Source organism: Tursiops truncatus, chromosome 4 (genome assembly GCF_011762595.2).
Source record: "Tursiops truncatus isolate mTurTru1 chromosome 4, mTurTru1.mat.Y, whole genome shotgun sequence".
In the NCBI taxonomy this organism is placed as follows: domain Eukaryota; kingdom Metazoa; phylum Chordata; class Mammalia; order Artiodactyla; family Delphinidae; genus Tursiops; species Tursiops truncatus.
The window spans coordinates 57,116,667-57,132,790 of NC_047037.1; the positions used below are offsets into that span (position 1 = coordinate 57,116,667).

The 16,124-nt window shown below is 38.1% G+C and overlaps 1 long non-coding RNA gene across 2 annotated transcripts in view; it reads right to left on the reverse strand.

Moving 5' to 3' along the window:
- Positions 1 to 776: 776 nt before the first annotated feature.
- The window catches only part of LOC109551895 (uncharacterized), a 592,297-nt gene continuing 576,949 nt past the window's right edge, over positions 777 to 16,124 (reverse strand). For both annotated transcript variants that reach the window (XR_002178594.3, XR_002178595.3), the window contains one exon: positions 777 to 1,151. This is a non-coding gene — a long non-coding RNA (uncharacterized lncRNA). The remainder of the gene's footprint in view (positions 1,152 to 16,124) is intronic.

Sequence of the window (16,124 nt, forward strand, 5' to 3'; positions counted from 1 at the left end):
AAATGTAATTAGCATTTCATGGTATCCTGAGGATATTCAGCTCCAATTACAGAAAGAATAGTCCAGGAAAAATGACTAAAAATTAATAATTATCATATTGTGAATGACTTTGTATTTCTTTCTTTCTTTATTGTCCAAATTTTCTACAATGACCATGTATGACTTTTACGATCAGAAACAAAAATCTTAATTTTTAATTGCCCCTTAAGTTTTGTTGAACTTCTCTACATGTCTGTTTATCACATTCCATTGTGAACTGCCAGAACTGCCAGTATAGACTGGTGGCATTGAGAAATCTTAGCATCATCGGATGGGAAATGTGATAACACATCCAAGCTTATGACCTTGAAGAGTCTGAGAGCAGAATGAAAATTAATGAAATGTGTTTTATGTTTTCTGTGACATATCAGCAGGTCTCCCTTAGGAAATTATTAGTTGAGGAAGGAACCATCCTTCTGATTCTGTGCTTCAATTAAGGGACAATGTACAATGTGCGTGACTTTAGTGCTAAGAATAGGCAAAGAAAGGAGATTCAAAATCCCCAAATTACAGGCATGCAGAGCTATTACAGGTATGCAGAGCTATTGCTTCAAATAAAATTATAAAATAAAATTTTAAAATTATAAAACAAACTCATAGGTTATAGTTTCCAGAAAGCATGTTGGAAATTTAAATCTGGGAACTTGTTAAAAAAACAAAACAAAAACAAACAAAAAAACACAGAAAGTAGTCTGGCTTAACAGAAGCTAAACTCTTTTTTTCTTTTTTATAAATTTATTTATTTATTTAATTTATTTGGCTGCACTGGGTCTTTGTTGCTGCACACGGGCTTTTTCTAGTTGCGATGAGTGGGGGCTACTCTTTGTTGTGGTGCGCTGGTTTCTCATTGCGGTGGCTTCTCTTGCTGCAGAGCACGGGCTTTAGGTGTGCAGGCTTCAGTCGTTGTGGCACGTGGGCTCAGTAGTTGTGGCTCGCAGGCTCAGTAGTTGTGGCTCATGGGCTCTACAGCACAGGCTCAGTAGTTGTGGTGCACGGGCTTAGCTGCTCCGCGGCATGTGGGATCTTCCCGGGCCATGGATTGAACCATGTCCCCTGCATTGGCAGGTGGATTCTTAACCACTGCGCCACCAGGGAAGTCCCCAGAAGCTAAACTGTTAGGTCATATAAGGATACTCTTAAAAATGCGTAATAAAAAAGGGTGCTCTATCTTACATGACCTTATTGAAAAAATAAGACAACTCTCTTCCATTAAATTATTTCTTCTTCTGGGAGGGGAAAAAACCCAACCACCCTGAAATCTGAATCGGGATTATTATGGTAATTTTGATCTTGCAATTGCAGCTATTTCACAAAGGCTCTTATTTCATCCCTGCACTGTACTTACCGTAATATGCTGGCTACATGTAAACATCAGTGTATTCTTCCCATTATTTTAAAACCATTTTACAGCATCAACATAGAGTATAAACGTGAATAAGGTATATTCCTTTCAAGTAAAGGATCTGAGAGGTGAACACAAATAACAATAACCCACTTGTAAAAGTGCTGTGAGAAAGGAACGGATGTAATGCTATGGGGATTCCAGGTGGAAAGGGCTCTGTCTTCTTCCTTAGCAGAGCCTTGGAGAAATGCTTTGCTGAAAGATGAGTTGGCTCTGTAATCCCCTTGAGGACAGGACCACACCTCATTCATCTTTGCATTCTTTGCTGCTAACACTCCAATAAATGCTTAAAAATGCTTGTTTAATAATATTGTACACAAGTGGGTAGACTCTGGAGCCAGATTTTCTGGGCTCAAATTCCATCTTTGCCAAGTTAGAGAATGAGCTACTGGAATTTAATTATAATATACAGAAAATGTGTTTTCTCCAAAATAAGGTGTTTTTTTTGTCTTTGTTTTGTTTTAAATTATGATGTAATGTTATATACTATCTGTTCTCTGTATAACAGAATAAGAAGAATAAGCTCCATTCATGGTACAGGCATCCATAATTGTCTCACACAGTGAGATGTTCTTTAAAGTGCTAATCATCCTGTCTTATTAAAAACCCAAACAAAGCAGCAACCCTGATGTCTTACTGTATTGAACTAGAATTTCAGAGTTGGAGGGGCCCTCAGACCATTCTGTATGTTAATTTCCTCGCTATTCAGGTGAGGAAACCAAACTGTAGAGAGGACTGTAGTTAGAAGAATGGAAGACAATGATAAGAGAGATTTGAAACAAATTGTCGGGACTTTTCTCTTGATGCATAGGCACTTAATCAGTGTATAATAAATAGAAGAGTAAACATGGAATGAATAATCAACATGTGAAATTACAGAAAAATATAATGGAGGTATTTGAGCTTAAGTTTATAAAGACAGAAAAATAATGGCTAATAGTGATTTAGACAACAAATGGGCATAAGTAAACAGGGAAAAACATTCCTTTCCATAAAAAGCAAGAAGTAAAGGCTATAATACCACCACCACCACCAACATGTAATATCTCATCTTTTTGTCCTTGATTCTATCCTTCATTTTATTCTAGTACCTGAATCTCATCCCCAGGAAAATGTGGGAGGTCACACCACAGTGAAAAATGACTTTGACTGATGGTTAGATCATAGCATTCAACGTTTTATATAAATCCTCACTGGTATTTCTACTATTTAAGTTAACTTCCTATTAACTAGATGTCAGCTCAGTGCTTTGAAATATTTTTTTGATATCTATATCCATTTCTCTCTGTATGTGAATGTTCATGATCCTGTCTTTAAGGAATTTCTAATTTAAAACAGATGAAATGCACAAGGTGCTAACACGGAACTCCTATCCTCAAGTGACCTTTAATTTGGTTGTTTAATTTGTCCTTGAATATATCTAGTTAGGTTATCTGTCCAGGGAAGAACAACATAGAAAATGATTGCTGCTTTGTCTCTCAAGAGAAGCAGGTGTGTCCCACTAGAGCAGCCAGAGCCAGGGTTAGTTCCGGAAGTGCTGTGCGCCAGTAAACGCCTGGTCTTGCCCTTTACTCTGAGCTGAAGGATGCTGAGCTGCCAAGGTCTCAGACAGAGGACTGCTGGTGGATTTTTTTAAATCACTTTTAGGATGTAAATATTATATTTAGTTTTAAAGTATTTTTCTTAAATGTTGCTGTTTATTATTTTAGTTAATTTATTTGCATCAATGTCCGAACACTTTTTATAGATATAAATAATTTTGCATTTATCCTCTGAGTTGTTTTCTGTGTTAATCAATACCTAAATCAATGGGAATCCTGAAGAATAGAGCATTACTGATTCATGAAGAAAAATATTTAACTTAAAATCTTATTTCGAAAATTTTTATTGTAAAAAGTAATTAATGTTCATTAACATGTTATATTTATATATGAAGTTATTATTCCACAGCGAAATTTTATACTGGGTTAACTTCTATAAAAGATTTTCTCTAGTGGGTAAATTGCTGTGTCATGATAAAAGGAAAAAAAGATTTGTTTATAGACTTGAGACTAATTTTTTGTATGAAGGAAATCAGGATAACTACTATATCACTATATTTTTGACTTTTGAATGAAGTGGCAGTTTACCAAACTCAAAAGTTTACCTATCCCTAGGCAGAAATACCTTTAATAATTTTCTCTCTGCTGTTTTGGGGAAGGGACATTTTTTCTCGCATAACATCTAGGGTATGAAATAAAAACAAAAAAATGAATATATGGATTACTAATTCAAGCCCCAGGATGGCTTCACAGATTTCTCTCCCTTTTTACGTTTCTAAAATGTGTTTTAAAGCTATGGTCAGTAAAAACCTACCCTTTTCAACCAAGAAAAAGATTTAAACTATTATATTTGATTGGGGACTATTTTTTGACACCTAATTCAAAACACTGTAAATATGGTTTACTAATTTACTCTCAAACTGAGTATACTACTTCTGTAAGTCATGTGCAAGTGAGCCATATTTTTAAATGCTTATTTTCCATATACTTCACATTTAATTATATTGCCTTGTAAAATTCTTGAATTGTTTCCTTATTTTATTTAAATCTGATCTTGCTATGTAAGTTTTCTTGTGTCTTTTCAGATAAATTAAAAACTCCCTAAGGAGAAGGAGTATCATAAAGCTTCGTTTCCATAAAAAGAGGTGCTCAAAAATATTTGATAACGAATGAATGACCATTTACTTCTAACAACACAACTTAGATATACACCTTTCAGAAATGTTTAGTTTCAGAGAAAGGAATCAGGTTTCAAAATAAAGAAAAAGTAAGATGACGAATGAAGACTCAGGGTGCATGGATATCAGATTTGCTGAAGAGATCTATTTTTTATTCTGCTATGTTTCTTGGATTTTATTTTAGCATCAACAGTTTCGAAATCAGATAAGATTTCCTGGGAGTGTGGCCAGAAAATAAATCAGATTTCAGTCATTTATATTATTATGGTTTTACAGCGTGTCAGGTACTGTATGGAACATATACACTACCTGAGAATCCCCTTTTCCTCCAAAGGTTGTGCTCTGATTTCACACCTAGATACCATATACCTTATATGAATAAAAACAAAACACATGTACCAATTGCTGTTATGATTAGTTTTATACTTGCATTTTTTCCATCATTTGGTAGGTCTGTGTTAACCTTATTATTAAATGGGCTGAAGTTGTTTTGGCCAGTGTGTAGTTCCTGCAAGCATATTTTAAAGGAAATAACACTAACTGTAGCATTGCGAAGCTAGTCCTGGCTTTGCCACTAACAGTTGTAGACAATTACCAGAAATGCTAAGTAACTAACAATCTGTGCCTCTGTTAGTGACATGATCTTTCCTTCTGACTTGACAACAGTGTCATGAACATAAACTACGCTATAAATCAGAACATGATTTTCTTTTTTTAGTGAGAGGTTCTGGTTAAAGACAATACAAACACTTGTGACTGTGCAGCTCTTTCCAAACTTGCCTTTTGTTTGGTCTGTTTTTAGTGGGGGAGGAGGAGAGCGTCTGTTGACCTGGAGACCTCGACCGCTGGGATAGGAGACTGACTGCTGCTCTGAAGAGCAGCAGACACTTCACAGAAGGCTTGAGGTACAGCATTTAGACTGTTCCCAACAAGCCTGTCGCCCACGCCTGCCTGCCCTGGCTGGTGACATCCAGTTGCTCTGCTTCTCAAAGGGCTCCCCTTGCCTCTGGAATGGCTCTTGGAGATTGTTGCAGATTCAATTTATTCAAGTTGTCTGGGATATTTGTTGTGATGCAGGACAGCACGGCTAGAGCTTCTGAGTTGCTCTTTTTTTTTTTGCGGTACGTGGGCCTCTCACTGTTGTGGCCTCTCCCGTTGCGAAGCACAGGCTCCGGACACGCAGGCTCAGCGGCCATGGCTCACGGGCCCAGCCGCTCTGCGGCATGTGGGATCTTCCCAGACCGGGGCACGAACCCGTGTCCCCTGCATCGGCAGGCGGACTCTCAACCACTGTGCCACCAGGGAAGCCCTGGGTTCCTCCTTTAAAGGCATTTTGGAGCCTCAGAATTCAGTGTAACCAACACATTTTACAGTCAGGTGTGAATGGTCAATACGAAGAAAGCATTTCTTCAAGCTCTATGTATTGGTGTCTATTTTAATTGTGTGCACAAGGGGGTGGGAAGTGAGAATGAAGAAGCAACAAATGATCTTTTCCATTACTAAGTGGGGTAGCATCCTACAAGCTGTGGACAGGGCCTTTGAATGGATCAAATAGACTATTTAAAGCCATACAGAGTCATAGTTGGGAATAAAGTCAAGAATTTGAACTCTAAGTCTCTGTTTAAGTTTTTATGTAGATTGTGATTCACTTGTACAATTATGCTTACTTAAAGGATGCATGGATAAATGTGTAAACGTTCATCCCATTTCATCATCTTTTTTGTTCTCTAATAAGTCAATGTTAGTCAAAAACTTTCACTGCCCACAGATATTAAACTTGCTAGCTTCCTATAAAAGAGAGCTCCTAGCTCTGGTTAGAGTTTTAGTTTCTGATCTCTACTTTTGACTTACAAGGTCACCTTATTTTAAAAATCCAAAATGGCAAGCATAGCTTTAGGGTCTAGTTTCCCATTTTTATTCATCATACTTGTTCCTCCAATTCTCTCTAAGTGGGTATAGCAAAGGCAGTTTACAAAGGATCTGCAGCTGTATCAGATGAACAGCACACCAATTATCTACAATTCTTTGGGGTTCACTGAGGAAATGAGAGAGATAAACGGAAAAACAACACGTCTCACTGCAACTAACTTAGTTCACTAATTGGTTTGAGGATATAATTTCCATTATGATAACCTTACTGTAGAATTTTTTTTAAAAAAGGAAGTGCTAGTCTGTGTTTTAATGAGACACTGTATTAATTGTCTACTGTGAGCAACCCTGTAACCTTAATAATAGAAAGGTATTTCTTTTTTTTTTTTTTTTTTTTTTTTTTGCGGTACGCTGCCCTCTCACTGTTGTGGCCTCTCCTGTTGCGGAGCACAGGCTCAGCGGCCATGGTTCACGGGCCCAGCCGCTCCGCGGCATGTGGGATCTTCCCAGACCGGGGCACGAACCCGTGTCCCCTGCATCGGCAGGCAGACTCCCAACCACTGCGCCACCAGGGAAGCCCAGAAAGGTATTTCTTATGCAGAGAACCCAGTGTTAAAATTTGGCAACAAATCTGTGTTCTCATTGTCAAGAGTCAGAAATTTAAAAAAAAAATCAAGCTTTTTTATGACTTATTACACACTTCAGTTTTCTACTTTGAGATGCTCAGAGAGGTTCAGAAACTTGTCCAAGGTCACACAGGTAAGGAGTGCTATAACTTGGATTAATAAGGCCAGAAACTATCAAACTCTTAGAGGAAAACATAGGCAGAACACTATGACATAAATCACAGCAAGATCCTTTTTGACCCACCTCCTAGAGAAATGGAAATAAAAACAAAAATAAAGAAATGCGACCTAATGAAACTTCAAAGCTTTTGCACAGCAAAGGAAACCATAAACAAGACCAAAAGACAACCCTCAGAATGGGAGAAAATATTTGCAAACGAAGCAACTGACAAAAGATTAATCTCCAAAATTTATAAGCAGCTCATGCAGCTCAATAACAAAAAAACAAACAACCCAATCCAAAAATGGGCAGAAGACCTAAATAGACATTTCTCCAAAGAAGATATACAGATTGCCAACAAACACATGAAAGAATGCTTAACATCATTAATCACTAGAGAATGCAAATCAAAACTACAATGAGATATCATCTCACACCAGTCAGAATGGCCATCATCAAAAAATCTAGAAACAATAAATGCTGGAGAGGGTGTGGAGAAAAGGGAACACTCCTGCACTGCTGGTGGGAATGTGAATTGGTACAGCCACTATGGAGAACAGTATGGAGGTTCCTTAAAAAACTACACATAGAACTACCATATGACCCAGCAATCCCACTACTGGGCATATACGCTGAGAAAACCATAATTCAAAAAGAGTCATGTACCAAAATGTTCATTGCAGCTCTATTTACAATAGCCAGAAGATGGAAACAACCTAAGTGTCCATCATCGGATGAATGGATAAAGAAGATGTGGCACACATATACAATGGAATATTACTCAGCCATAAAAAGAAACGAAATTGAGCTATTTGTAATGAGGTGGATAGACCTAGAGTCTGTCATACAGAGTGAAGTAAGTCAGAAAGAGAAAGACAAATACCGTATGCTAACACATATATATGGAGTTTAAGAAAAAAAAATGTCATGGAGAACCTAGGGTAAGACAGGAATAAAGACACAGACCTACTAGAGAATGGACTTGAGGACAGGGGGAGGGGGAAGGGTAATCTGGGACAAAGTGAGAGAGAGGCATGGACATATATACACTACCAAACGTAAGGTAGATAGCTAGTGGGAAGCAGCCGCATAGCACAGGGAGATCAGCTTGGTGCTTTGTGACTACCTGGAGGGGTAGGATAGGGAGGGTGGGAGGGAGGGAGATGCAAGAGGGAAGAGATATGGGAACATATGTATATGTATAACTGATTCACTTTGTTATAAAGCAGAAACTAACACACCATTGTAAAGCAATTATACTCCAATAAAGATGTAAAAAAAAAAAAAAATTTTCCCCATGTCTTTGAAACCATAAGGAAAATGTGAAGATCATCTACTTAGTCAAATAATGTTGTTACATTCATTTCACTCATAGTAATATAATTTATGGGGATAAATAACAGATGATTATTATTTCATGTAATAAGCAAATCATGCAATGAACTGATAAAAGAAAAATCCAAATCCACATGGCCAAATATTACAACTAAGTATTAAAAAAGCAGGGTAAATATAATACTAGTCTAATGTTCCGGTAAAGTTGGATCAATAGATTTTTCCTCCCAAAATCCAATTTCATAAATATATCATAAACTCTACATATCATTTATTGAAATTGCTTTTTTATTGTATTAAGTAATATATCAAAATGTTAATTTACTAAATTTTAGTTTAGAGTTATAAAATAATAGTACTGGGGAAAGATTAAGATTCTGTTTAGTCATTCTGTGGATGAGAAAACTGGAACTCATAGAGATTAAGAGGTGTTCCCCAAATCATTCACTAGTTAGGGCAGAAAGAGGCCTGGGATACAATCCTCTTGCCTACCGGCTCACACAATTTCTTTGGTTCCCCACGCCTGCCCCCTTCCCTTTTTGTTATTAATCAGACAGCAATTTGAATGTATATATTACTCAGGATTAATTTGTTTTTAAAGGGAATACTCCACTTTCATAATTTAATTTAATTCCATCTTCAAAGAGCCTGGATAAGATTCTCAATCTATACTGGTCTATGGGAATCTCCAGAAGTTTAACTCAAACCAAATGAATTAATTCAGGCTAATTAAAAGATGAATTATGATTTATGACTTAATCCAACTAGTACTGTTCACCTACCACGAGCAGGCTCTGTACTAAGTGTGTTAAAAAGATGAACAAGACATAGCCAAGAGAACTCACCAGAAAGCAGGGTGAGGGGATGTGAGACAGCGGTCTGCACAGGTGCAGGGCGCTAGGAGCGCAGAGAGGAGGGTATCTACCCCTGCCCTAGAGAATTCAGGGAAGACTCCTTGTAGGAAATAACCTTTAACTCCTTTAACTGAATTTTGAAGGATGAACAAGGATTAACCAAGTATTGGTTACGGATGAGGATGGTGGGTGTTCTGGTTAGAGATCATCTTGAGAAAAGGTCAGAGGCATGGAAGCATGGGTGAAGTTTGGGGAAGTGCCAAAATGTAGCAAGACAAGAGTCCAGGGTGCTTATGGGGAAGCGGTAGATGAGAAGACCAGATAAGTAGACCTTATAGGTCCTATTTTATTTTGGAGGCTAGTGTTTTCCACACGTTAGTGTGCACAAAACTCAACTGCAGAGTGTTAAAGTGAGGATTCCCAGGCCTTACCTTCACGGAGCCTGATTCAGTAGGGCTGCAGTGGGTTCCAGTTACTTGTTTTTTTGTTTGTTTGTTTGTTTGTTTTTTGCGGTACGCGGGCCTCTCACTGTTGTGGCCTCTCCCATTGCGAAGCACAGGCCACGCGCAGGCTCAGCAGCCATGGCTCATGGGCCCAGCTGCTCCACGGCATGTGGGATCTTCCCGGACCGGAGCACGAACCCGTGTCTCCTGCATCGGCAGGCGGACTCTCAACCACTGCGCCACCAGGGAAGCCCCAGTTACCTGTATTTTTAACAAACATTCTAGATAACTACTCTAGAGAAGACTGCACTTGGAGAAACACTGTTATAGATGATGGTGTACCCTGATAGGAGTTTAAATAGAAGGGTGATATGATGAAGTTAATGCTATAGTAAAGAGGGTGGTAAGGTACATGTGACCCTGGTAGCAAAGGGACTAGTTGGGGAGCTATAGTGACTCTTCAGATAAAGACACTAGAGCGATCTAAGATGGTGACTGTGAGGATGGAGAGACAGGGTAGAGTACGAGTGAATTAGGAAGTAAGTGCTGGAGCATTTAGATTTAATTTGGGGAGTGAGAGAGAAAGAAGAGTGGATGAGAGAGAAAGAGGAGAGGATGGTTCCCAGCTTTCTGACATAAATAACTGAGGAGGTGGTGGTCCTACTAAACAATCCAGGAAAATAGAAGGGGTGGGCTTTATGGAGGTTATTGGTGGTGATAACGAGTCCAGTTTGGAACATGCCGACTTTGAGTTGGATCAGGTAGAGGTACTGGTATTTAGTTGGGAAGAAATAACTGGTTTGTAGATACATATTTAGGCTGAGCATAGATGCCAGATGAACTATGTTTTCAGCTTAGTTTAACAATTCTTTACCTGCAAACAGGCTATCTACTTAAACATTTATTAAAAATGGCAGAATCATGTGCAGAACAATCCACAGATAAAATAGTAATTTTTGACAAGCGAAGTACAGAATACTTGTACTTTAATTCTTAACTAGACAATTAGTTAAATGAGTGCTTCCTTGATATAACACAGAACATTTACATTCTTTTCTTATAGACTCTGAAACCAGGACATGATCACATGAATGTGCTAGAAGTTGATCTCTGAAAAAATTAATTTTAACAAAATCAACTATAATAGAAAACATGATTTTTATTTTGGTACTTTTAATTTTATATTGCATTAGTTGATCAATACTATTACATTCTGATTTTTATAATGTTATTTCTTGGCCTTCTACTCCTAAAGTAATGGAAAGTTTAAAATTAATTTAAAGAAATTAGGGAATGGTGGTTCCACTTTAAGTAGATATTTTAATATCAGTTGAGATGAGTAAGACCTATGCATATTTCCAGTAATCTTGACCCTGCCGTTTACTAGCTCTCTTTCAAGAAAGCTGGTATTTTCTCTTTCCCTGCAAAAAATGAATCTCTAAGAGCGGAAGAAATAAGAGAGCTCCCCCAGATAAGTAGGGATTAATTTTTCAATACTAAAGTCAGGTATTTTAAATATGGGTTTAATACAGGTTAAAACCTTAAAGTAAGAACTTTTATAATAGCAAAGTACAAAATAAAACATAAAAAAAAATATTATATTTAGGTAAGTGACAGATTTTGGGGGGGATATTTTGATTTAGTTTATACATGCAACCCAAGATTCTGCTTCTACACATGCAACACACAGTGACTACATTGGGATTCTGAGCTCAAGTTAATCCCACAGCCTTACTTTCCTGGCTTTCTGGGCATTTCTATTCTAGGGAGGCTTTCTGCACCAAAAGATTGGTGTCTTACAGCTGTTTGTACTCCACTAGGAGAGTGCACCCCATCACAGACAAAGGCAGTCTCAAGGAACTAAGTTAATATACACAGATGTTGAGTTTAGAGAATTGATAGAGCTGTATGGATTTAGCATCTGTCTTGCATAAATGTCAGGAAGAATGCATCACAGATTTCTACCCTCTAAGGCCATGCAATGTTCGAGAAAACTTGCAAAATCCTTTTGTCCCCTGTTAGTCGAGTCATTTTGCATTAGCTGAGTTACTGACATGGAGACGTGGGCTGAATTTGCTATTCAGGCTCAAGCAATAGAATAAAAAACCGAAGACCCAGATTCTGGTCCTCAGTTTCCAACTGATTTGATTAGAACTTTGGGTGAGACAGTCAAACCCTATGGGCTGCATTCTCCTTATCAGCATGACAAAGATAAAATATCTATCCTTTGACAACCTTACTGAAGCATTTTAGAGATTAACTTTTATGAGGCTCTCACAAAAAGTGACTATTGCAGTAGAGATAATCAGTATTCTATCACAGCTGAGAGTTCTGCCATATTGCGGATAGCTTTGTCTTAAAGTATCTCGTGTTATTTGCAGAATGGGGAGGAGAGGTACAGCAGGATCCTCCTAAGTAGCATATTCTTTAGAGATTTAGGAGAGGTTGATCTTTAGTTTCATAAGAAATAACAAGTATCTTGATGTTAGGAAAGCTTTTAAATTTATTTTCCATGATATGGTTATTAGTAAACTGGAAAAATCTGCCCTGACCAAACCCTCAGAAATGCATTAGATCACTAATTAAGGGCCTGATAATAATAGAATCCTAGAGCTGTAAGGAAAGCCAGTAATATTCTAAGCCAACCATCTTCCATAAAGACTAGCAAACTCACATCCAATCTGTGATTGAATATCTTTGGTAGAATTGAGTTCATTTCTCCACCTTTCATTATACACCTCCACACACATACATATGGTTGTACCTATTGGTTGTCCACGGATGTCTGTATCAGAGGGCACAAGTCAGGTCTGAAATCCAACCCTCTAACTCCACCCGCCAAATCCTATGCCTGGGTGTGGTATTGTGTCCTCCAGGGAAAAGGAGAGTCTTTATGTATCCAGCCCACTCAGAGAGGGACTCTTTTTATAATTTGCCCAGAGATGGCACATACCACTGGCATAGTTATTTATTCTCTCCCATTAGAGAGAGCTTTGACATGTGACTTGAATCTTTTTACCCTGTATCTGAATGAGAAGAATTACTCTTCCATATCTCAGGCTCCCATATCAGAGTAACTGTGGAAGACATAATAATAAGATCTACATATTTAGACAGGCTCACAAAATAGACACATCCCCTGGATGACCATTGTGAGTGCAGCTCCTTCCTTGGATTCCTGGAAAAATGTGTGTGTGTGCGAGTGTATCTGGAAAGGTCAAGGCTCGAGGTGTAAGCAGCCCTTACAACTGGGTGTAAGCAAATGACGTCCTCCTAGGACAGTTCTAACGATGATGTTCTGTCATCTCAGTGGTCTCAGGGGTGTGTGTGTGTGTTAGCACTATTATCAGAATCACTGTTGACAATTAGCTGAGGTGGTGAGGAGGTGTCTAGAACCTCCTAGACACCTCCTCCTTTTTTTTTTCCCTCTCTTGGAATCGGTGGTTTAAAAATGTCCATGCAGGGGAGGGGAGCCCCTTGAGGAAAGGAAGGTGGACACCTGGGGCCCTTTGGTGTAGGCACAGAGGTGTGGGGGAGGGGAGCTGCCCAAGGCTCACACCAAAATCTCATAGGTGGTGCCACTTACCCCTGACACCTTCTTGACTCCTCCCCCTGTGGGGCTACTGAGAGGTGGCTGGCCTGGGCCAGGGGATTCTAGAGGCATGGATTCTAATTCCAAGTGACCTTGGCCAGTTAGCGATATAGTTAGAAACCATCAGGAGAATCTATTCTATTTCTAAATCTGAAGCCCCAAACTGTCCTCAGGCTTTAAAAAGGTTGAACCCGTTAAACTGCGTAGACTGCTTTGACAATGGAGTGTTGCTTAATTCCAGTGGCAATCTAATTATAAGGTTTATAAGGTTTCCCTGTAATTGATTCCCTTTCCAGTGTGTGAAAACTTCACTTGATATATATTCACTTCTGAAACTCATGGGAATAGACCAGATTCTGGGGCCATGTGTCTCAGAATCAGGAAGACCATGCCAATTGCACTTTGGAGTCCTTATTCAGGACAGTAAGGGACTCTTCTGAGTATTTCAATTATTCATTCTTTTATTCTTTCTTTCATCCATTCATTCACCAATTCATTCTTTCATTCATTCAATAAATACTACATTAATAGTATGTACCTAGCACTTCTAGTCTCCAGGGATATAAAGATGTATTGAATATATAGTCACTGCCACAGAAGGGCTTACAAGTAGCTGGGGAGACTGACAAAAATAAATATTTAAAGCTAAATGTTAATTATGGTATAAATGATGGATATAAGATGCTAAGTAAGCATTAAGGAAGACATCCCTAATTCTGCATTGTGTGTGGGGGAGGTGGGAGGGTGCTGGTGGAGGCACAGGGCAGCACTCACGGAGGAGATAACATTTGGGTGGAATATAAAGGATGAGTAAATATTCAGTGTACTGGAGGCAAGAGTTTTGGGATGGGGAAATGAAAAAAAAAAAAAAAATCCAGAACTGTGAGAGAAGAAGAAAATCAAGCATCTGTCACTATTGTAAACAGCCAAGTATAATGGGCACTGCTATGGCCAAACTCCTTCTTCCACATACAACATATATGAAACACTTTGCTAGCTCTGTAAAAACATAAGAGCTTACTCTATCAAATTACCAATGACATTTTTCACAGAACTAGAACTTCCCTGACTTCAGACTATACTACAAAGCTACAATAATCAAAACAGTATGGCACTGGCACAAAAACAGACACATAGACCAATGGAACAGGATAGAAAGCCCAGAAATAAACCCACGCACTTATGGTCAATTAATCCATGACAAAGGAGGCAAGAATATAAAATGGAGAAAAGACAGTCTCTTCAATAAGTGGTGCTGGGAAAACTAGACAGCTACCTGTAAAAAAATGAAATTAGAACATTCTCTAACGCCATATACAAAAATAAACTCAAAATGGATTAAAGACCTAAATGCAAGACAGGATACTATAAAGCTCCTACAGGAAAACATAGGCAGAACACTCTTTGACATAAATCATGGCAATATTTTTTGGAATCCATCTCCTAGAGCAATTGAAATAGAAACAAAAATAAATAAGTGGGTCCTAATCAAACTTATAAACTTCTGCACAGCAAAGGAAACCATAAACAAAATGAAAAGACAACCTACAGAATGAGAGAAAATATTTACAAATGACGCAACTGATAAGGGCTTAATATCTAAAACATACAAACAGTTCATACAGCTTAATACCAAAAAATGGGCAGAAGACCTAAATAGAGATTTCTCCAAAGAAGAAATACAGATGGCCAATAGACACATGAAAAGATTCTCAACATCTCTAATTATTAGAAAAATGCAAATCAAAACTACAATGAGGTTATCACCTCACACCAGTCAGAATGGCCATTATCAAAAAGTCTACAAATAATAATGATGGAGAGGGTGTGGAGAAAAGGGAACCCTCTTACACATTGGTGGGAATGTAAATTGGTGCAACCACGTTGGAGAACAGTCTGGAGGTTTCTTAAAAAACTAAAAAAGAGTTACCATATGATCCAACAATTCCACTCCTGGATACATATCCAGAAAAGATGAAAACTGTAATTTGAAAAGATACATGCACCCCAACGTTCATAGCAGCATTATATACAATAGCCAAGACATGGAAGCAACCTAAATATCCATCAACAGACAAATGGATAAAGAAGATATGGTATGTGTATATATATATATATATATACACAATGGAATATTACTCAGCCATAAAAAAAGAATGAAATAATGCCATTTACAGCAACATGGATGGACCTAGAGATTATCATACTAAGTGAGGTAAGTCAGACAAATATATGACATCACTTATATGTGGAATCTAAAAAAATGATACACACCTATATGTGGAGCCTAAAATATGACACAAATGAACCTATCCATGAAACAGAAACAGAATCATGGATAGAGAACAGACTGGTGGTTGCCAAGGGGGAAGGGGTTGGGGGAGGGATGAAGTGGGAGGTTCAGGTTAGCAGATATAAGTTTTTATATATAGAATGGATAAACAACGAGGTCCTACTATATGGCACAGAGAACTATATTCAATATCCTATGATAAACCATAATGGAAGAATATAAGAAAAAGAATGTATATATAAGTATAACTGAATCTTTTTGCTGTACAGCAGAAATTAACATAGCATTATAAATCAACTGTATTTCAATTTAAAAAAAAACATAAGAGCTAATCCTTACAAAGTCATCACAACGTATGGGTACCTTTATTATATTCTTGCCATAGATGGGGAAAGTGAGGTTTAGAGAGGATAAGTTATTAGAGCAAGATCCCACAGATAATATGTGGTGAATCCAGGATTTGAACTTGGGACTGTCTGAGACTGAGCGCAAGCTCTTAACCAGTATGTTTCTGTAGCCTCTTCAAATGTGAGAGATCATTAAGCAATGTCTGATGCCTGCCATCAAAAGCCTTTCAGCATCTTTCCCCCCCCTCCCCGCCTCATTTTTGGGGAAAGCTATTAATTCCAGAAGTCTGGGCCATCAAGGTCTAGCCCTCAGTTTCCTCATATGTGAAATGACAAAGGTGTGCTATGTGAACTCTAAAGACATTTACATCTCCAGCATTCTATTTTAATTTAATCTTGCCCCAAGCTTAAGAACACTTTCTTTTGTCTTACATAACCTTCCTAA